The sequence below is a fragment of the Mauremys reevesii genome, linkage group 2 (genome assembly GCF_016161935.1).
Source record: "Mauremys reevesii isolate NIE-2019 linkage group 2, ASM1616193v1, whole genome shotgun sequence".
NCBI lineage: Eukaryota > Metazoa > Chordata > Testudines > Geoemydidae > Mauremys > Mauremys reevesii.
In genome coordinates this window covers 233,398,108-233,420,321 of record NC_052624.1, presented here as the reverse complement: position 1 = coordinate 233,420,321, position 22,214 = coordinate 233,398,108, and the positions used below count along the sequence as shown (strand labels likewise).

At 43.6% G+C, this 22,214-nt stretch overlaps 1 long non-coding RNA gene across 2 annotated transcripts; it reads right to left on the bottom strand.

Moving 5' to 3' along the window:
* Nucleotides 1-4,486: 4,486 nt before the first annotated feature.
* On the bottom strand, nucleotides 4,487-21,559 carry LOC120399463. 2 transcript variants are annotated; one of them, XR_005595180.1, is made up of 3 exons: nucleotides 21,483-21,559; nucleotides 7,755-7,830; nucleotides 4,487-4,865 (listed from the first exon to the last, which is right to left on the bottom strand). It is a non-coding gene; the product is annotated as an uncharacterized LOC120399463 (long non-coding RNA). The 2 variants fall into 2 exon arrangements; XR_005595181.1 differs by lacking the exon at nucleotides 21,483-21,559 and adding an exon at nucleotides 17,710-17,765.
* Nucleotides 21,560-22,214: the final 655 nt, after the last annotated feature.

Below are 22,214 nucleotides of genomic sequence, written 5' to 3'. Positions count from 1 at the left end.
CTTTTAAATAAAAAGTGCTCAGTACATTCAACGTATTACTGCCTTACTATTTGTACTATATCTCCTTATTGAGACAAATGATGTGACAAAGCAGAATCTGGCCTGAAAACATTAAAGAATTTGTATTAGTCTCATATCTGCTGTATTTTAGATTTTACTTACAATCCACAGCCACGTATGTTTTTATCAGATTGTTTTAGGCGCTTTTAATCTTCTTTTTCCTAAAAATAGGCAGATAAATCAAGAGCAGGCATTGAATTATGCACATACTTCCCATCACTGAGGTCAATGACCAGAGTTAATATAGAATAAATCCTTGTTAAAATGTACTCCGAGTTAGAGCTGTCTCAGTCTGTGACTATCCGCTCTCATAGGTATGTAAACACATGGGCATGTCTGCATCATGGTCTCACTGCTGTACAGCTCAGAGACCTGCCACTATATCACAAGTTAGAAGACAAAGTGGACAGCTTCCGGAATGGGCACACTCATTAACAGATAAGATAGAGGCAGTAACAGCTGACAGAGAACTTAAAAATTCGATACGATATATTTTTAAAACTGATCTTCTCTTTGTAGGTGCACTTGAATTGAATGAAAACTTTAAAAGTTGTAGTTGACGGCTTATTGTATTGTAAGACTACTTAGACATTGGTTCATTCTGATTAGCAGCAAGTACTGTAAGGCTCCAATCCTAAATCCATTGAAGTCACTGGCATACTTCCCATTGACTTCATTGAGGGCAGGATGACAAGCCTTAGGAGAGATTAGTTTTAGTTTTTCAGAGCCTGACTGTGGGATCGCTGAGCCCTTTGTCCCGCCAACCTGGACTCCCTTTCACACTGTGATGCTGTTGGCAAGCTACAAATCTCTGACACTGCACTTACACAGACCTCCACAGCAGGGACACACTTAACCGAGGTACATGAATGATTCTCCCAGCCACTCATGAACCAACAATAGAGAGGCTCCAGACAATTCCCCCCAGCTCTCTAGCCTTGTACCCCAGAACTGTACTGTCTTGCCCGGATCAGAACCTGGCCAGTGTAAGTTCATTACCCAGTCTGCCACTCCCTTGATGTGGAGAGAACACACACTAGCCTTTGTAAACTGAGCTGAGATTTCTCAAGTACTTCAACCAAAACACAGTTTTAGGTAAAATATAAAACAGGTTTACTAAGTACAGAAAAATAGATTCTAGGTGATTGTAAGTAGCAAGCATAGAGTTCAAAGTTGGTTATCTAAAAAATAAAATAAATTTGCAGTCTAAGTTCTATTAACTAAACTGGATTTGAATAACACAGTGTCTCATCCTGACAGATGGTTTAGTTCAATACACAGGCTGGGGCTCTCCTCTAGCCTGGTTCAAAGTCTTTGTCCTCCAGACAAAGATATTGAGTTGTGGGGGGAGGGAGGCCAAGATATGTCACTTCCCCTCTTTATAATTTCTTCCAGCTTGCTGGAAAGATCTTTTGCTTGTGACATGGGAGTCCGACCCCATTGGTCAAGCAGTCTCCATTGTCTAGGCACTCTCTAAGAAGTCTCCTTTGTATACAGTTCCTGGGATAGTAGATTCTCTTTAATGGGCCATCAGCATGTCTGGCAACTCCACTGTTGTATCTGAAAGGCTGGTTGTGATGTTCCCAACCCCACAACATATTTCAGTAACGCACTGTGGCGGGGCAACGACTCACTAGTGTGGCGCCTCCTGCTGGTCGTCTCAGAAATTAGCTCTTCCATCCCAGAGCGCCCTCTGCAGGCTGGTGTTACACCTGCCACTGGCCCCCTGTGTCCCTTCTAGACCCCAGTGCCCTTGTATACCAGGGTTCTGCCCCCATCAGTAACCCCTCCGTCCCTGGGTCTCCACTCCCAGGGGAACCTGCAACCCTCTAACCCCACCTTGCCTTAGTGGATACTATTAGTCTCCATCTAGCCCCCGCTCCCTGGCGCAGACTGCAGTGTATAAACCACTCATCATTGGCAAGGGGGGGTTGGACCAGCTGCATCTGCCTATATCTGGGCTGCCCCTCTGCAGCCCTAGTACCCTTTTGTGGGCCCTTAACTCGGCCTGCAGCCTGGGGCTTTGCTAGGCTGGAGCTCCCCAGCTCCTTCTGCACTTCCCCAGCACTGCTCCACCCTAGGTACCCTCCTCAGCTTCTCAGGCAGCCAGATCCTTCTCTCTCATGCAGCTAGAGAGAGAGTCTCCTCTTGAGTTCCTGGCTCACAGCCCTTTTATAGGGCCAGCTATGGCCTGATTGTGGTGTGGCCTCAGCTGTGGCTGCTTCCCCAGTCAGCCTTTCCCCAGCCACAGTCCTCTCCAAGGCTGCTTTTAACCCCTCCGGGCAGGAGTGGGGTGACCACCCTGCTACACACACATAGCAAACTTCATAACTTCATATATAATGATAGCACATACAATCCAACAGGATATTAATGTTCAACAGATCAAGACTTTTAAAATGATACTTCACAAGGCATACTTTGTTCAAAACATCTCATAATTATGTCAGTGGTGTATATGGGGGTTCCAGGGCTGCTTTGAGGTACAGAGTACCTCATAAGTCACTGGCAAACTTCCCATTGACTTCACTGAGGGAAGGATGACAAGCTGCAGAAGAGATTATTTTTGCTGAGGCCCATACAGCATGTTTGAAACAGCTGTTTAATATTCACAACTTTCAACAGCATCTCATGACAGCAAGAGAGCACATTTAACCCCATGTGTCATGGCTATGACAAAGGGGTTGTTCCACATTCTTGCATGAAGTTATCAGTGTAAAATAATCATATATATGTCAGAATTGTTTTAAAACAGTTGCTTGTTTAAACTGGTTTCCAGGGAAAGTGGCATTTGCCCTGCTAGCCAAGTCTCTTTGATAGAACTAATGCATACATTAGTTATTAAGTAGATATCAGTTTTAGGGCTTCCCATCGTGATCCTGGCTAGAGTGGGAGTAGATACTCCCCACAACCCTTAGAAGTGAAGTAGGATGCCCAGATTTCTGGAGTGGAGCTCATGTGTCATCTCCACCTCTTGTTTCACTAGCCCTTAAAAACTATGCTGACTGGGTGCATTTTTAATACCCAGGCAGAAGAGAGAGATTGGTTTGGAAACTGTGGAGTTAGTTTGGAATGCCTGCTGAGCTTTATATTCTTTATTGTCCATGTAGGACTACCTCATTGAGCTAAGGATAACGTATGGAAGCCCTGCGTTTCCTACCTGCACCTGAGGTAATCAGCTATATTTGAGCTTTGCTAAGCTTTCCAGGGGAATCTGGGGATAGCCTAGAAGCCAGGGGAGAAGACACAAGAACTGCACTTTTAATATTCTATTGTGTTTGTATTTAAAAAGTGGGCACCTGAATGTAGCCTGAAACTTTCCTAGTTTCGATGTTGACTGCTTCAGAAAGATAAGGAAACCTGAGCCCCCCCAGGGAGGATTTTGTCTCTGGAACCCAGGATTCTTGCTGAGTTTCTGTCCAGGTCTGAGAATCCTGACCTGCCACATGGATCCTATTGTATTGCAAAGCTCTCTGGGGGATAAAAAAAACAGTTCTTCCTCTGGACAGTAATATAGACATCTGCTGAGGCACTAAGCCCTGGTCTACACTACAGGGTGAGGTCGAATTTAGCCACATTAGGTCAATTTTATAATGAATGTGTCTCCAAATCAACCCCATTCTGTTGACCTAAGGGGTTCTTAAAAATCGACCTCTGTACTCCTCCCCGGCAAGGGGAGTAGCGCTAAAAATCAACCTTGCTGGAGGGATAGGCTTGGTCTGTCCTTGGTGGAGCTGCAGAAAAGCCAACAAGAGCATAGACTGCCGCTGCATCCACTATACAACTGCCTATCCTCCTCCCCAGGTTCCATCTCCTGCTCACTCAGACGCCCGAGAATGCAGGAAGGGGAGGCTCCGGGCACCCAGCCACTGCACTCCAGAGGCTGGTCCAAGCCACAGAAGGCTGTCATTCAAACAGTTTTGATTTGTAGTGTGGCTACAATAAGCAGTGTGGCCTTGTCCTTCCCTCCTCGCCTCCTCCCTCTCCCCACCCGGGCTACCTTATCAGTTATCTCCCTTTTTTTTTTTATTAATAAAGAAAGAATGCATGGTTTCCAAACAATAGTGACTTTATTTCTTTTGCTGGATGTGATTGAAGGGGGGAGGGCGGTTGGCTTACAGGGAATTAAAATCAACAAATGGGGCAGGTTTGCATCAAGAAGAAACACACACAACTGTCACACTGTAGCCTAGCCGGTCATGAACTGGTTTTCAAAGCCTCTCTGATGCAGTGTGCTTACCTGTGCTTTTCTAATCACCCTGGTGTCTGGCTGTTCAAAATTGACAGCCTCAACCTCCCACCCCGCCATAAACGTATCCCCATTACTCTCAAATATATTATGGAGCACACAGCAAGCAGTAATAACAGTGGGAATATTGGTTGCGCTGAGGTCTAACCTAGTCAGCAAACCGTGCCAGTGAGCTTTTAAATGGCCAAAGGTACATTCTACCACCATTCTGCACTTGCTCAGCCTATAGTTGAACTTCTCCTTACTACTGTCCAGGCTGCCTGTGTATGGCTTCATGAGCCATGGGAGCAAGGGATAGGCTTGGTCTGTTCTTGTTTGCTGAGCCCAGAATCAGCGTTCCACTTTATCAACCAGCCCCACTGCCACCATGATGTCCCAATTGTTACATCCTGTGCTTTCAGGAATGTCTGTGTCCATGTCCTCCTCACAATCGTCCTCGGGCTGTGGTCTCTTAGCCAGGTTCTGCACATACTGCAGTATAATGCACGAGGTGTTTACAATGCTCGCAACAGCAGCGGTGAACTGAGTGGGCTCCATACTTGCCGTGCTATGGCATCTGCATGGATAAACCAGGTAAAAAGGTGTGAAAATGATTGAAAGCAACTGCAGACATGGAGAAAAGGAGAGGAGACTGATGACATGTACTCAAAACCACCCACGACAATGTTTTTGCCCTATCAGGCATTGAGAGCTTAACCCAGAATTCCAATGGGCAGCAGAGACTGCAGAAACTGTGGGATAGCTACCCACAGTGCACCGCTCCATGCGTCAATGCTAGCCATGGTAGTAAGGATGTACTCCACCGACTTAATGCGCTTAGTGGGGACATACACGATCGACTGTATAAAATCGATTTCTAAAAATAGACTTCTATAAAATCGACCTATTTTCATAGTGTAGACATACCCTTAATCTCTCACTCAGCTGTCCCTTCCCTCCATTTTGTCCTCCCATGTCAATTTGTTTTACTGACCACATGAAACAGTCAGAACAAGAGGAGGGTTGGGGGTACAATTCACTGGTAAAAGCCTAGTGCTGAATCCAGCTGACTGAGACAAAGTATTCTGATTTTCTATGCCACAGCAAAGATTAAGAGATCACCTTCTCCTCAGCCAGAGCATTTGTGAAGGCCCGAGAAGCAAAACTGACTTAGCTTCCTCCAGATCCCAGATGAAATAGTTTATGCCAGGTCTACACAGTAAAGTAGTGTCATCACAGCTTTGTTGGTCAGGGTGTGAAAAAACTCCACCCTCTAATGGACATAGCTCTGCAGGCAACATACCCAGTGTAGACATAGCTATGCCAACAAAGGAGTGCTGTTGGTGGTACCAACAAAAGCTTTCTGCTGATATAAGCTGTGTCTGTACTAGGGGGCTCTGGTTGTATAGTTATACCAGTATAACTCTACTGAAAAGGCATTCGTAGAGTTGGCAAAGCCCAAACTGAAATGAGAAGTGATCAACATACTTGCAGCTATCAGAGATCAGATGTGAGGCAATCCATCTAGAGCCAAGATATAACATCAAACAGTATGAAGAAAAAACAATGTCTTCCTAGAGTGAATGCCATCCACTTTCTTATCAAGGTAATGAATGCTCTACGAGAACTTTGTGCAGCCTTCTGTAAGTTGAAGGCCTGGCCCCTACAGCTGGTCAGAGCCAATAGGAAATGCCGGAGCAAATAGGCAATCTGCAACCATGACATATTTTGGTGAAGAAGCTCTTGTTCAAGGCAACATGCAAAACACATTTTTCACCAATCACCCAGTCCCCAACCTCTCCTTTCTGGGCAAAGGTCACTGAAACAGTGGTTGCAGCTTAACTCCAGCAGCATCCTACAACTTTTGAAGCCCCAGTTAGTTAAACGTCAAACTCAGGGATGCTAAGAAACTGCATGAGTCTTGCTAGTCAGTGATCTTTCAGCTGATGTAAATTGGCATAACTCCAGCATCTTCAAAGGCATGACACTGATTTATATGAGTTGAAGATTTGACCCAGTGTGTTCATACCTGAGGTATTAAACAGTGTACCAGCCAAAACACAAATGCCTACTTAAATTTGCTAGAGCATTGGTTCACTTTCAATCCTAAACTTTTGTGCAGCATTGCACTTGTGTGCTTTTAAACTATTTAACATTTCACTCCAATGCAGCTGAATAAAGTAATCCATGTGCAAAGTTTCTCAAAACATCCATTTTATATATCAACAGGGCTATAAAATTGCAAATTATTACTATTGGTGATTATTTTCTGCACAGGAAGGCACCTATTAGTGTAGTGACAACTGTGCATGACTTGCAAAAGATTTCTGTAACAGCTGAAGGGACACAATATTATTGTTCATAATAGAGGCTAACTGATTGTTAGATGGCATCAGAAGTTAGGAGATCCTGAATTGGAAACAGACAATAGAGAGAGAAACCAACATACCAGTTCAATTTAGAAGGAAATTTGCCAGATAAAGACAAAACAGCATTTTGAAATGCTGCAGTAGTTTATTCTCACTGCATTTATAGAAATAATAATTAAAAAACCAGCATTGTTTTTGGTTGATTTATAGTAAACTAAGCCCCAGACTTGATCAGCTGTGAGTAAACTGTTTCTGAAACTAAATATTTAAAAAGTAACTTGTGCCAGCCAGACCAGCTCTCCTTTTATCAAGCGAAATGCCTACAGGATAGGTAGGTCAAAGGGCAGATTTTACATGCTTCATTGTACCAGAACGCTTTTTGATTCACTTCTGAATTTTCTCCCTTTTGTTTTTTTAAAACTTTTAAAACACACAGTTGAAAGAAAGAAATCTATCAAAATGCCCAAGTTCACTTCCATATATAAATCAAAAATGGAGAAAACTGTTCTGTATATTTATAAGGTCGAACCTTGACATGTACTGAGCATCCACAACTCCCACTGAGGATAACTTTTAGGATTTGACCCAAAGTCATTATCCAGACCCTTAAGCGACTTACGAGAAAAGAACAAAAGTAGCCTTTGTGAGAGTAAAACTGCTATTAGCATTACTGAGGTTGTAGTAGTATGAAAATTTCAGTTTGATTCTCCGGCTGGTTCTGTGGGATGTCTGCATGGTAAGGAGCCCCTGTTGTTTAAAACACCAAGTAGAATGTAATGCATTCCAACCCCCTCCCTCCTTTTTTTAAAGTGAGCTATTTACGTACAGAAAGATAAGCATTTTTATACACATTCCTCTAAAGAGGGGGATGACTTTGGCAGATCATCAGTGCAGAAAAACAATGTTAAATGCATGCTCCCACTAAGTGCATTCCAATTCAAAACAGGACTAAGCCACATATGGGTCTGTCTTACCAAATGCCTCATTCCCAATCAGACCACTGAAATATAAAAAGAAAACAAGAGACCACCCCTCAATATTACCCTCCCAAACAAAACACCAAAAAACACTGTTTAGTTTGCCATAAGAAATCTCACTTCATTTGAGATCCTCATTCTGCATCCATTTCATACATCTGAAAGTCTTAGAAAACAACTGAAGTGTCACCTATTCCTAGAGGAAAAAAAACAAAAAACATGAAGGTTTTCACATGAGCAGATGAAATCAAAATAATGGCAGTTAGGAATACAAATGGGAAGCACTGAGTGGAGTGGGGGCATGGCTAAGGTAACTGGGGATTTGTTCATTCAGTTTGACGCCATTCTAGCCTCCACCAGTTGGGCTTTTATGCAGAACTTAAAGCTGTCTCCCTCAGGGAGAAATGCTGAAGAAGACTAGGAGACATAAATGTATCAGCCTCCCAGATGACACAGGGAAATGCCATTTCAGCTTTCCTGTGTTCTGTAAAAGTGAATCTGACCTTAAGTCTTGCTTTTTCATGGCTAGAACGAGTGGGGGAAAGACTGTCTACTGGACAGTTGTGTACCAGTGTGAAAACAATGCACATTTGGTCTCATAAGAAACCCCTGAAAGTGTGGGGCATCTATTCCATGAAAATAGAAGTGATGTTAGCTTCTTAAAGAGATGCCAAATCCTTTATACGGAACACACTAAGGAGAACAGTAAGTTAGCATGGACCAATAGTTGGACTTCAAAACAATGTATGAAGGTCATAATTACTTGTGGATTAACATTAGCTATAGGTCAGTTCATGTGAGGCAGCTTTCCCCAGATCACAGACAGCTGCCAGCTCCTGAGTCCAGACCAGACCTGCACACCCACTATTCTCCATTCAGCTACTGGAACCCGCACTGAACTTGAACTCAGGAGACCTGTGTTCATTTCCTGATTATTCCACTAGAGACACCATTAGAGAATATAAAATTGTATATACAAAATAAATGATTTATGCACTTGGAAAAAAGAGTACATTAGTGAAATTATGATGTTATCAACTGCCTGCTTACATTAGTGTCAGTCCTTAGCCCAGACAGACACTAAGGACCTCACCATTTGAGCAACTGATTGCAAAATTCTTAAGAAATAGGGAATGTGTAAGTCTTATTTATGTTGAAAGATGTAGCTTCCTGACACAATATGGAACAGACGTCAGGTGACCAGATGTCCTGATTTTATAGGGACAGTCCCGATTTTTGGGTCTTTTTCTTATATAGGCTCCTATTACCCTCCCACCCCCTGTCCCAGTTTTTCACACTTGCTGTCTGGTTACCCTAAACAGATGCCATGACTTTTTTTACTCTGTGGACCACTCAATTCAGAGAATAATTTCAGAATGCCTCTCAAGAAAGGGACTGCACTTGTGAACTAATACTTAAAATGAATTGCAGTTCTGTGAATTAGTTCTGTCTGCCTGTGCAGCCAGTTTTTTTAATATTTAGATCAATTTAAATCAGAGGGCCATAACGTGCCACCAGATTTTAAAAAGAACTCCAGCTGAAATTTTGTTTTTAATGCATACCACACTTCTTAGCCAGAAATCTAAGTAGTTTGCACTATCTGGCAATTATTTATTAACTGAAATTAAGTTGGCATCATCTGTTTGTCTAGAGCAATTTGTTGGGGATAGATCATACTGCTATTTGCTTGTTTAAAAGAAAGTATGAAATTGCCTTATAAAAACAAGCTTCAGAGTCTAATTTTACCAATGGGTAAAATTCATCCCAGTACAGAGAGGGGCCGAGGCAAAGCTCTTGCACCATTTAAATCCCACTTAAGTTCTCAAAACAAAAACAAAAAAACAGCTTTAGTGGTCATAGCTCTTGTACGCTGTAGGCAGGGGTGAATTTCACCCACTGAGTACTGAGCTGAAAATGAAGTCGTTTTCCCTAGTGAAAACATTGAACATAGCCAGGAAATATTCACCAAGAGAATCCCAAAAAGAAAACAGCTTCTTCAGTTAAATAACTGAATTTAATATCAGTATTTACTAGCAATCCAACTTGAGGCACAGGCATCCACTCCAGGAACATGCTGTTTTAGATATGAGAGAAAATAATATCAGAAACAAGCAAATGAAATGATGACAGAAGCTGAGAGATGGAAATGGGTTTTTGTTTTTCCTCCTCCCAGATAATACAAGTGTTTTGCGAACATCAAAAGCATGCAGATAAATGAGGTTTCAAGGATGGCGGAGTTATTGGTAAGGATTTATACTGGAAGACCTAACCAGAGTCATAAAGAGTTTCAGATTAAAGGTTCTTGAATAAACAGGTTTAATATATTACTCCTAACATTTTTGCTTTTCCCCACAGAAATTTGTTTTCTTAATCAAAGTAATACAAAAAAGATCACTGGCAACTGACTTTGTACCATTGGGACTGCAGGACAGGGAATCAAATATAGTTGTATTATATGTTTTAGCATTACCTACAGTATATAAGGGGTCAAGAAGAAAGCAAAACATTTTACCGTCCTTCATAAGTACTCCACAGTGGCCTTTCCACACCTTTACATTCCTCCTTTGTAATCAGAGTTTTACAATTGCTCTTCCCATTGTAAAATGCTATCCAATTGCTATGGGACAAATTCTGTCACTGTTGCTAATATGGGGGTGAAATTCACCCCTGTGCAGAGGGTCAGCATGAAGTGTATGCATAACTCTCACTTACATCCTCAAAATAGGTGGTACAAGTGATACACATTTTATGTTTTTGTCTGCCTGGGGCCATGAGTAACAGTGGCAGAATCTGGCTCTTTGTATTACTACATTTAAGAACAAGAGATTCCTTAACTCAACCTAATTCTACTAGCACCACTGAGTTGTGTTCAGAATCAGTCATTTCTTAATAATGGTATCCACATGTCTACTAGAAAAAAAACATCTTTCATTTCAGATCTGCATTAACCCTATGTAAGGTTAAGATTCTATCAGGGACAGGTCACAGGTAATAAATAGAAGCAGCAAAGAATCCAGACTAACACGGCTACCCCTCTGATAGGTAATAAATAAAAATTCACAGAAGCCAGTGACCTGTCCCTGACTTTTATTAAAAATACCCAGGGATGGGGGACAAATAGTCAGAGCTCTGCCAGATGCTTTCAGCTTCTCCAGCCACTCCGCTGCTCCTGTGACAGGGGCTGACCTCACTCCAACTGCTGCTCCAACCATAGGGTCACTGCTTTGGTGGCCCCAGGGCTGACAGCTACTCCAGCCTTGTCCCAGAAGTAGTCCTGGAGATCCCTGAAAGTCACAGAATGCAAGACCTCCATGACAGAATCGTATCTTTAACTATATGCCACATTTTGGAGTACAAGTCAGATGAATGAGAGGTTCTGTCACTGCCTGTCCTGTACCCCTGGGTGCCTTAAATGCTCTGCTGCTGGGGCTCACAGCCCAGATACCAACAGCCAGGAGATAAGTATGCAGTTCCCACAGCACGTGTGCTGTGCAGCCATGGTTCAGCACTCTGACCCCAGCAACCTGCCTACAACATGACCCCACTCTGGTCTCCATCAGCCTCAGTTACTATTTCAGAATGATCAACACACCCGCAGTCCCAATTTCCCCCAAAATGATCTGCCCTGACATGTCCAGCCCTTTCCTGGAACAGAGAATTAATAAGGTTTGTTGCTCCTTTAGAGAGACAAAAAGCACAGCTTATTACTTTAACTGGAGCTAATTGCATCAATTCAAACATAGCACTGGATTGGTTTAGATGAAAAGCAAACTTGTTGATTTAATCAGAGAGGTTAAGTGAGTACCAGGGATAAAGACAAAAGTGGCTACAAGCAAATAAAAGTAAAATATACATTCTAGTGGCTAAGGGCTTGGCTACACTGGAGAGTTGCAGCACTGGTGGTGGCTTTACAGCGCTGCAACTCACTCACCGTCCACACTTGCAAGGCACATACAGCACTGTGGGCTTGGCTACACTTACAAATTTGCAGCGCTGCAGCAGGGTGTGAAAACACACCCTCTGCAGCGCTGCAAATTGCGGTGCTACAAAGCGCCAGTGTAGTCAAAGCCCCAGCGCTGGGAGCCGCGCTCCCAGCGCTGTCCGTTATTCCCCACAGGGAGGTGGAGTACTGACAGCGCTGGGAGAGTTTTCTCCCAGCGCTGGCGCTTTGACTACACTTAGCGCTTCAAAGCGCTGCCGCGGCAGCGCTTTGAAATGCAAGTGTAGCCACAGCCTGTATCTCCCTGGCTACAACACTGGCTGTACTCCACCTCTGCCTGGGGAATAACGACTGCAGTGCTGGTGCTGCAGCGCTGGAGTGCCAGTGTAAACAGTGATTAATCTTACTACGCTGTAACTGACCTCTGGAATTTTCCCATAATGCTTTTAACTAAAGAACTCTTTGTTTTGTTATGATGCCTCTTTGTTTTGTTGTGAACTCGGGGCTGCCGGAGCTGCTTATATAAAAAACAAACACAGCTACTGTTTGCTGTGAATGAGGCAGGCAGGGGGATGAATGTCCACAGCTAGTGTTTGTTTGAGGAGAGAAACAGCACAGCAGTGGTGGGGGAGGGAGTCCCTCAGAGCAGCTGCTTATCTGGTCTGAAGGCTATTTGCATTTAAGAGTGAATGAGGGGTCGGGGAAGTGGTCGGAATTTGCAAGGCAGGGAGCTGACAGTGTCGGCTCCAAAAATCCACTCTCTCTCTCGAACATGCTCCCTGTCACACTCCACCCCAGCCCCCTCTTTTGAAAAGCACATTGCAGCCACTTGAACGCCCATAATGCACCACTCCCAACACCGCTGCAAATGCTGCAAATGTGGCCACACTCCAGCGCTTTCCCTACACAGCTGTACGAAGACAGTTTTAACTCCCAGTGCTGCACAGCTGCAAGTGTAGCCAAGCCCTAAGACTAACAAGCTACAGCCTTGGTTCAAGGTGAGTATCTTATCAATCTCTTTTTCCCCCTGACTTAGTTAGGACCTTCCAGAGAAGCACAAGATGCTGGTTTCCCTCCTCATCCTAAGTGAAAAGTTTTTGCCGAAGCAGGTTTCTCATATATGTTTTCAGTTCCCAAAGATTCCAAACCCTTTCGTTGAAGGGTCCATCTTTCTTAGGTTGCAAGAACTCTGTTCCCTTGTATCTATCCCGTGGTGGATGCCAAGATGGCTTCTTCTTCTATCTTCCCAAACTCAATATTTTGTCCCCAGACTCAGGATGGCCTCATGCTGTTCTTCCCTTTCTGGGGGCTTCCCATTCCCTGATGATTTGTATGTAAATAAGACTTCCACTGTTTTTAGTCACACTTTGCCTTGCTTAATTTCATTATAGATAGCTCCCTTCCCTCCTGTCCGGGGGAAAAAACTGTTTATCTGTGTTTGGTCAAAGACTTTAAAGCATATATCATTAAATATCCATGATTTCTCATATCACTGTAAAATGTGTACATTAGTACTATTAGTCACCAGTGTGTCATTAGATTTCATAAAATACCTTACTCAATACATTTATAATATAGTAATATTGTATGCAATCAGTTGATTCAGTCACTTATCACTTGAAGTTCAGACCCCCACAAGAGGCTTCCCACTCACACTCACTCAGTTGCTGGGTTTGTTTATCTTTTATGTAAATATACCTTCACTGTGTCTGCCCAACAACCAGCAGGCTACTCAGACAAATACATTCCTTTGTCTAAGGCAAGCTGTGCATATGTATTGCTTGCCAAACACATTAAGAGCATAATGCTAGCACATATTCATAACTTTGTAAACATGCTGTATACAAAGTCACACAAAGATATTAATGATCAGTGACCTAGTTTTCCAGTGATCTTACATAACACCTTTTATATAAAGATTATGACTGTCAGATATAGTGACTATATCAGGCCTCACAGGAGTTTCTGACAGTAGTAAACCACCGAAGTGCTTCTGTGCCACACTATTACACAGTTTAAAGATATAGATGCCATAGAACTTAATTTGGAAACCATAATTTCTGTTAAATTTATGGTCCCCCTGCAGCTTTATATCAATGGCTTCAAAGTTTATGTAGCTTCTATTAAGTTTTGTTACTTTCACCTGAAGTTTGCAAAGTAATGACACAGCTACTAAATGAAGCTCTCTACAAAACAAAGAACGTTCTAGATTATGCTTCACTGCAGAGCATCTGAGACACTTTAGGGAATAATACTTTCCATTTTCTAATAAAGTGTCAGAAGAATGAGACTCCATCTATGGTTCTTTACCATTGTGAAATGACTCTTCACTAAGAATAGGACAAATCAGTTTCCAAAGGCAGCCCCTTCCTTTGCTTCAGATTGATTTCCAGGGAGAGTGTGGGAAAGCAGCACCAGAGGGCACTGGAAAGAAAAAAGTCCAACAGGAAAGAAAAAAGCTGCCAAACCGGTCCTCAAAACAAGGAAGTTTTTACACTAAGGAGCGGGGTTGCCTGCAATAGCAGGTGATTGGGCTCAGAGACCCAGGAGGTCCCTTCTATCCTATGTTCATTTAGAGCTGGTTGGAAAATGACAATTATTCTTCCCACATGAACACTCAGAAAATAATTTTGTTTTTCATTAAGATTTTCTGCAAAAAAAAAAAAAGTTTCAGTTCAGCACTGAAACCCCAAACAGTTTTCTTTTTGGAAAATTTTTGGTTAACATTTTGTTTTGAAGATTGAAAGTTACCCCCCAAAATTGGCTATTCATTGAAAAGCCAGAAGAGATTGTTAAAAATAAGTTGTTTTTTTTCCCCCTGTAAACATTTTCATTTTGACAAAAAAAACTTCAGTCAATTAAAAAAATTTCAACCAGCTCTAGGAGGTATTTGGTGTCTACTTTGCAGCCACTTGGGCTGCCCATCAGTGTGCCTACTATTCTGTGCTCTCCAGCTTCCATTATAGTTCCTTGAATAACAGGCTGGGGAGTAAAATATGACAACAGGGAATATGTTGCAAGGGAATAGAAGATGGTAGTAGCAGCCTCTTTGCCAGATGCCCATATAGTGGTAAGGTTCATCTACACAGGAAAGTTACACAAATATAAGGCAGGGTGTGAATTTAAAGTCACTATATTTACTGGTATAAGTCACCTTCTGGTTTAGTTTGTTTTAAAGTAGTTTAAGGTAAACTGAAAATGTCACTTATTTCAGATTTTTTTTAAAAAAGATGTTATACCAATGTAACTATGGCTGTTTAACTATGCCAGTATAACTGGAAAAATATCCTGCATATAAAAGGTGTAAGTGGACAGAGAACCACTACTCAAAAAGGAGGGTGAGAAGAGAGGCAGAACCATCAATAACTTGGAGAAGGAGTTTGGAAAAACAGGAAAGATGGAGAATCCAGAAACTTGTTGAGGGTAAGAAGAGGGCACATGGATGAGGATTGATATTTGGGAGAGTGAACGGTGTGGTGGGGCCATTCAAGTATTGTAATGTCTCTTGGTGCTTAGAGTGCCATCTGAATATTGTTATGCTCTCTGGTATTCTACTACTTTGTCATGTTTCAGCTAATTAGTTAATCATACAGCACTTTTAGAATGTAAAGCATTATGTACGTTTTACTACTCTATTTTTAAATTGAGTCTTAAAGTTCTTTTCTTTGGACACAGAATTTTAAATCGAATAACCACCAATGCTGTTTTAACTATAACAGATATATTTTTTGTTCTATGAAAGATTTCAGCTTTTATACAGTTTGTAATAAAACAACCATATTTTTGGTTTCCTGAAACCTTTTTTAGAGATTTATCTTGCCATATTGGCAAATGATTTTGCTTACATTGGAATATACTTATTTACTTTTACCATTCACATTAAGAAGGCTATTTTTGCTGTGTACACACAGTTTGTAGTTTTGATTATACTTTCATTGAGCCTGCCAAAAAACAAAATCTAAATTAAATTAGATTGCTTACATATCTAAATAAAAAATGGAAGCCTCGACTACAGGGACAGAAATAATTGCAGATAATTCAGACTAACTCTTAAAAAAGCCTCAAACTATTCAATGTGCTAACATTCAAAGATGCACTCAAATGACTCCAAGGGAGGCGGATGGATCTTTCAGATGAGGAAGGAGAGAGAGAGAGAACTGTTTCTAAAGCACTGTTACCAAGCAGGAGTCTGTAATAGGAAGTTTAGGACCTAAGTTTCTTTCACACCAGTGAAGAACAGTGAAGTTAATGGAATTACTTCACTGTAAGACCAGTGTAAATGAGAGAAAGTCCTCAAGAAGCAGAATGCAAGGAAAAGGGGGACGGGGGTGAATGGTCTCCTACAAAGCAGTTAATGCTACTGGTGTATCACATAGCAAGCTAAGAAGTCAGCATGGCTTCTATATTTTTTAATTCTTTGAGCCTTGAGAGCCCACTCAGGTCATATTTTTCTAAACAGCTAGAACTCCTCCTCACCTCTTTTGTTTTCCTAAAAAGAAAGCTGAGATTCACACAGTCACTTCACTCGAGAAGCTGGGGCCTAAGGAGAATACCAAATACCAGGAGATTTTCAGTCAGATTGCAAGAGCTCGCAACACTTAACTTACAAACTGTCAGCATTGGAATTACCTCCTGAAATCAGAGCAAGCTCCTGAACTGAACTAAATTTCTAACCTGGGGCAATCTTCTGATTATAAAAAGCTTCCAAGAGGTACTGAATTCTCAAATTGAAGAGAGTCTCTTAGGGCTGGAGCTGGCCTCTGCCTCAGCTGAACTCCCAAACTGAAACGAGCAGGTGCTCTAGTCCCTTAGCCCCACCCCAGTCAGCCCCCTTCACTTGACTCAGACTAGAATCTCATCTCCAGCAGCAGACACTGCAGCCTTTCCTAGCTCCAAGATAACTTCACTAATTTGTTCCCCAAACCTCCATCATTTCAAAACAAGTTCAACTCAAAAGAGGAAAATCGAGATCAACCCTGCACACATTGCAGTCAGCTTCTACTTTCCAGTGTCTCCTGGGGACTCAATAGAGAACCTTGATACAAATAACAGCCATACAGTTTGAGGTCAGGGAGGACCACCAGATCAGCTAGTTTGACCTCCTGTGTATCACAGGCCACCACCTAGCACCCACACACTTAAGCCAAACAACTGAAGTTAGTCTGCTGTGGGCTGTAATACTTTGCTCTAAACCAGTGGTGGGCAACCTGTGGCCCACGGGCCGCACGTGGCCCGTCAGAGTAATCTGCTGGCGGGCCACAAGACAGTTCACATTGACCATCCCCAGGCACGGCCACCCACAGCCTGCCGCAGGTTGCCCACCGCTGCTCTAAACTGTTCATGTGTGACAGGCAGAGAATAGGAGGAATCGAGGTGTACCAATGCTCTAACCCCCTTGCAATGGCAGGGAATTGATGATGAGAGATATACCCAGATAATCCTGGCAAGAAGCCTGCACTCCACCCAGCAGAGGAAGACAAACCCCACCCCCTCAAGGTCACACCCATCTGATCCAGGGAAATTCCTTCCTGACCCCACATATGAGGATCAGTTAGATCTGAACATGTGAGCAAGAACCAGCCAGCCAAGCACCTGAGAGAGAGGAAATGCTCAATACCACTCCTGAGTGCCAGCCCACCCCATCCAGTGTCCCATCTCCAGCCACGATGTCTCCATCTCTGATGTTTCAGAGGAAAGAGGAAAAAAAAAAACCCGCAAAAAAAACTAGAAAACATTGGGGGCAGGAGGCAATTCCTTCCTGACCCCTGCAGCATGACTGGCTGAAGCATGAAATTTGAGGAATTTTAGACATAAACCAGAAGGGACTCTCAGGGCTGCCGAGCCCTGCCTACCACCGTCACAAGCAACCCCATAATGCAATTCCACTCATAAATGTATTAATTTCTCACAAAATATGTTAGATTTGTGAAAGGCTTAAATGGTTATCAGTCAGAGTAGCAAAACATGTCGAGCTAATATCCATCTGCATTTTTTAAAGAAAGTGTATAAGGAAATCCATGAATTCATTACTATTTAAAAGTTCACTAGATTGAGGAAAGATGTGTGAGGATTGAGAACAGGCACCTCTCTTTTAAAACAGCATCAAGAAGCAAGTCATGGGTTGAGTCTACTCACACTGATATCAATAGCAAAACTTTCAGTTTGATCTATAGTTTCCTGTTGTGTTCCTCATAAATATTCACTTCAGAGCACTCTCCTAGCATCTGGAATGCTATTGGGCCAAACAGAATACAATCAGGAACTCAAACATTAATCCCTTATGTCTGTGAAATAATAAAAACAGTTCCAATTAGCTTGTTACATACTGCTCTAAACAAGTGTCATCCATGATTTTTATGCTTTGTAGGTAAAATCTTGGCCTAGTGATCAGAGCTAAAGAACCAGGCTCTATGCCAGGGGCACTGCAGAGACCAGCAAAAGGAATTCTTCGCCGGAGGCAGAGAAAAGACAGCAGAATTGCTGCATTGTGCAGCTCTGATACTGCAGTAGTGCCTACAATTCCTGTCCCACATGCTGAAAATCCAATTCTCCCCAACTTCATTCCCAAACATCTCCACAGATGGAACCCTCAAAGAGCTGTCCTCCATACATTTATGCAGAAATCATTTGTTTTGCCAACAACAAAATTTGAAAAATACTGTTGCTGTGCCAAGAGTGATTTACAGCTGAGAATGCCCAAGCTTGGGACAGACTGCCAGAAAATAGAGCAGACACCCCAAACTGGTGATATATTCTATCATTAGATTTCACCAGGCCAGTAATAAAAGGATACTGTTGGATTACTAAACTAATTTAAAAAAATAACAGGGGTACTTGTGGCACCTTAGAGACTAACACATTTATTTGAGCATAAGCTTTCATGGGCTACAGCCCACTTCATCAGATGCATAGAATGGCTGAGCCATTACACACATTGAATCTATTTCCCCATGTTAAGTATCCTCACAGCTTCTTGTCAAACTGTCTTAAATGGGCTATCTTGATTATCACTACAAAAGTTTTTTTTGCTGACAACAGTTCATCTTAATTAATTAGCCTCTTAGAGTTGGTTGGGCAACTCCTACCTTTTCATGTTCTCTGTATGTATATATATCTCCTCACTATATGTTCCATTCTCTGCGTCCAAAGAAGTGGGCTGTAGCCCATGAAAGCTTATGCTCAAATAAATTTGTTAGTCTCTAAGGTACCACAAGTACTCCGGTTCTTTTTGCGGATACAGACTAACACAGCTGCTACTCTGAAACCTATACTAATTTACCACAGAGTACAGACATTCCGGCCCCTGCTTACCATCCAGACAAACTGGATTTCTGTGACATAAGGTTATTAAAACCAAAAACATCACACACTAGGTTCTTCCAGTCCCAAAAGATCAGTCATTCACCCCAGGTCACTGGATATTTCAGGATCTCACCAAAAATAACACTGTTAGCCAATTAGTAGTATCTAAAAAGCTAAAGATTTATTAAGAAAATGAAAGTTAAGAGATTGAAGCAAATGACATATATTAGAGGTACATTAGAGGTTGTAGTCTAGGTGATCATTCAGATGTAGAGTTTCTTAATTTTTTTTCATAAATCCTTCAGGGGATTTCCCAAAGTAAACTTTTGGGGATCTCACTCCAATGGCTTGAAACTCTCCCTGTTTAGAGTTCAGCAGATTAGAGATTAAAAAAAAAAAATCCTTCCCAAAGCCCCTTTTATAGTTGAAACTGGCTTGGTGAGTGTTGCTGGCACAGCATGGGTTTTCCTCTGGGGAAGAATAGGTAATCCAGACAGTGTGTGAGCTTCCATTGTTAGACAAATGACCCTTGCTTTGAAGCTACCTACTTCCCATACATACAAATAATTCATTTACACTGATTTACATTAGGCAATTGCCAGTCCTTCATTAAAACTGGTGTGGACAATATGGGAAAGATTCTTTAGTTTCATGCAGTGTATACTCATCTTTGATCTTAAGTCTAATTGAGTACAGGATAGAGACAGACATCAACATACAAACAACATTTTCCTTGATTTCTTATCAACACATGTGGATAGGTTTGTGTGTTAATTGTCAGCCCAATGAACATCTCTTTAATATCCACACACAGTAAATTATCCTGATTGGAATTGCAATGCTTCTCCATATGCCTATAAGGGTCATATTCAGGTAAGCTGGCCTGTTAGTTTTAACCTGAGCTGGTTTGCCAGCATCACACTTACACAATCTATTTAAAGAAAATCTCATTCACTGTTTGCATCCTACATCCCCACACTGAATGGGACAAGACAATAAGACCTGCTTACCTTGCAACCACTATGCATGGCCAGCAGGGCCGCCCAGGGGGGGGGCAAGAGGGGCAATTTGCCCCAGGCCCCGCGCCCCACGGGGGCCCCCTCCAGAGTTTTTCGGGGCCCCTGGAGCAGGGTCCCTTACTCGCTCCGGGATGCCCGGCAAACTCTTGCGGGGCCGGGCGCAGGAGCTTCTGCCGCTCCCGGTCTTCGCCGGCGGGGGGCCCTTCCCTTCCGGGACCCGCCGCGGAAGTGCCCCGAAGACCCGCGGTGGGGCCCCCCCGCCGCAGAATTACCGCCGAAGACCGGGCTGCGCTTCGGCGGCGGGTCCCCCTTCGGCGGTAATTCGGTGGCGGGGGGGCCCCGCCGCGGGTCTTCGGGGCACTTCCGCGGTGGGTCCCGGAACGGAAGGGCCCCCCGCCGCCGAAGACCCCGGGCCCCCGGAATCCTCTGGGCGGCCCTGATGGCCAGTAAGTGAACCATGGATCCTGGGCACAAGAAATCACATAATCCGTAATTTGCAGATGACATCTTATGAAGCCCAATGGAAGTTCCTATAACTGAGTCCACTCATGACCCCCTCATAGACTTTAAGGTCAGAAGGGACCATTATGATCATCTAGTCTGACCTCCTGCACAACTCAGGCCACAGAATCTCACCCACCCACCCCTGTAACAAACCCCTAACCTATGTCTGAGTTATCAAAGTCCTCAAATCGTGGTTTAAAGACCTCAAGGTGCAGAGAATCTTCCAGCAAGTGACCCATGCCCCACGCTGCAGAGAAAGGCGAAAAACCTCCAGGGCCTCTGCCAATCTTCCCTGAAGGAAAATTCCTTCCCGACCCCAATAAGGGTAATAAGTTAAACCCTGAGCACGTGGGCAAGACTTACCAGCCAGCACCCAGGAAAGAATTCTCTGTAGTAACTCAGATCCCACCCTGTAACGGGTTCAACTCACCCCTGCGGTGCCTCCTGCTGGTCATCCTTGGGAATTAACTCAGTCCAGCATTCAGAGCGCCCTCTGCAGGCCAGTGATCCACCTGTCTTCTCCTGGCCCCCGTGCCCCTCCCAGGACCCCGGTGCCCCTTTAACTGGGTCTCCCCCTCCCAGGGGAACCCCCACCCTACTATCCCCACTTTGCCTCAGAATTGGCCACTGCCAGTCATTGTCTAGCCCCACGTCCTGGGGCAGACTGCAGTATCAGCCTGTTCATCATTGGCAAGGAGGGTTTGGACCTGCTGCTTTGGCCTACCCCTGGGCTGCACCTTGCAACCCCCAGTACCTGTTAGCCTTCTCCTAGGCCGCAGCCTGGGGCTTTCCAGGCCAGAGCTCCCCAGCTCCTCTGCCTTTCCCCAGCCCTGCTCCACTCTATCTCAGCTCCCTGCAGCCAGGCCCATCTCCTTCTGAATACAGAGAGAGACTATTTTCCTTCTGGCTTCCCTGGCCTTCTTATAAGGCCCTGTAGCTCTGTTTGGGGCGTGGCCCCAACTGCAGCCACTTCTCCAATCAGCCCAGCCTAAAGCCCCTTCCCAGGGCTGTTTTAAAGCCCCAAAAGGGCAGGAGCCGGTAGCCACCCCGCTACACACCCCATGACCAGGGACAGAATAGTACCTCCTGTTGACAGTTGCCATGCTGGTTTTTGTTTCAGATAACTTGGTCCTCCAACCTTTAGGCCACCCTTTCCGAGGTCCTAAATGTCCAAACTGAAGTCCAAAACTGCCTGTAACAGAAACAAAGAGATTGTCTCTCTGGGCTCTTCCTCAGCCTAATGCTCAGTTCAGTCTGCTGGGCTCAACTACCCTTTCACGGAGCCAGTAAGGAATCCCAGTCCCATCCTCAAGTCTGGGTTCAGCCCAGGGTCTTTCACTGCACAGCTAGGTCAGATCCTTTAACTCCAATGATCTCACTCCATATGTCAGTTTTCCCTGGGCCACTTCCTACCTTGACATTTTATTTCCCCTCCAGGTCTCTCAAACTCTTCTCTAGTTAGTCAAGTATCAGAGGGGTAGCCGTGTTAGTCTGGTTCTGTAAAAGCAGCAAAAAATCCTGTGGCACCTATCCAACGAAGTGGGTATTTACCCACGAAAGCTCATGCTGCAAAACATCTGTTAGTCTATAAGGTGCCACAGGATTCTTTGCTGCTTCTAGTTTTTCAGAGTCTCTACCAGGCCTCCCTGCTTCATCACTGTCTCCCTCAGGGTGCCTGCCTGGAGAACTTGCCTCCTAGCTCTTAGCTTGCTTGCTTGCCTCCCATTCCTGTTCCCATTCCCCCCTACTGACTCAGGGCCCTGCAACTTCTTCCCTAGCTGGACACTGCCAGCACTTAAATCTAGCTTCCTTTAT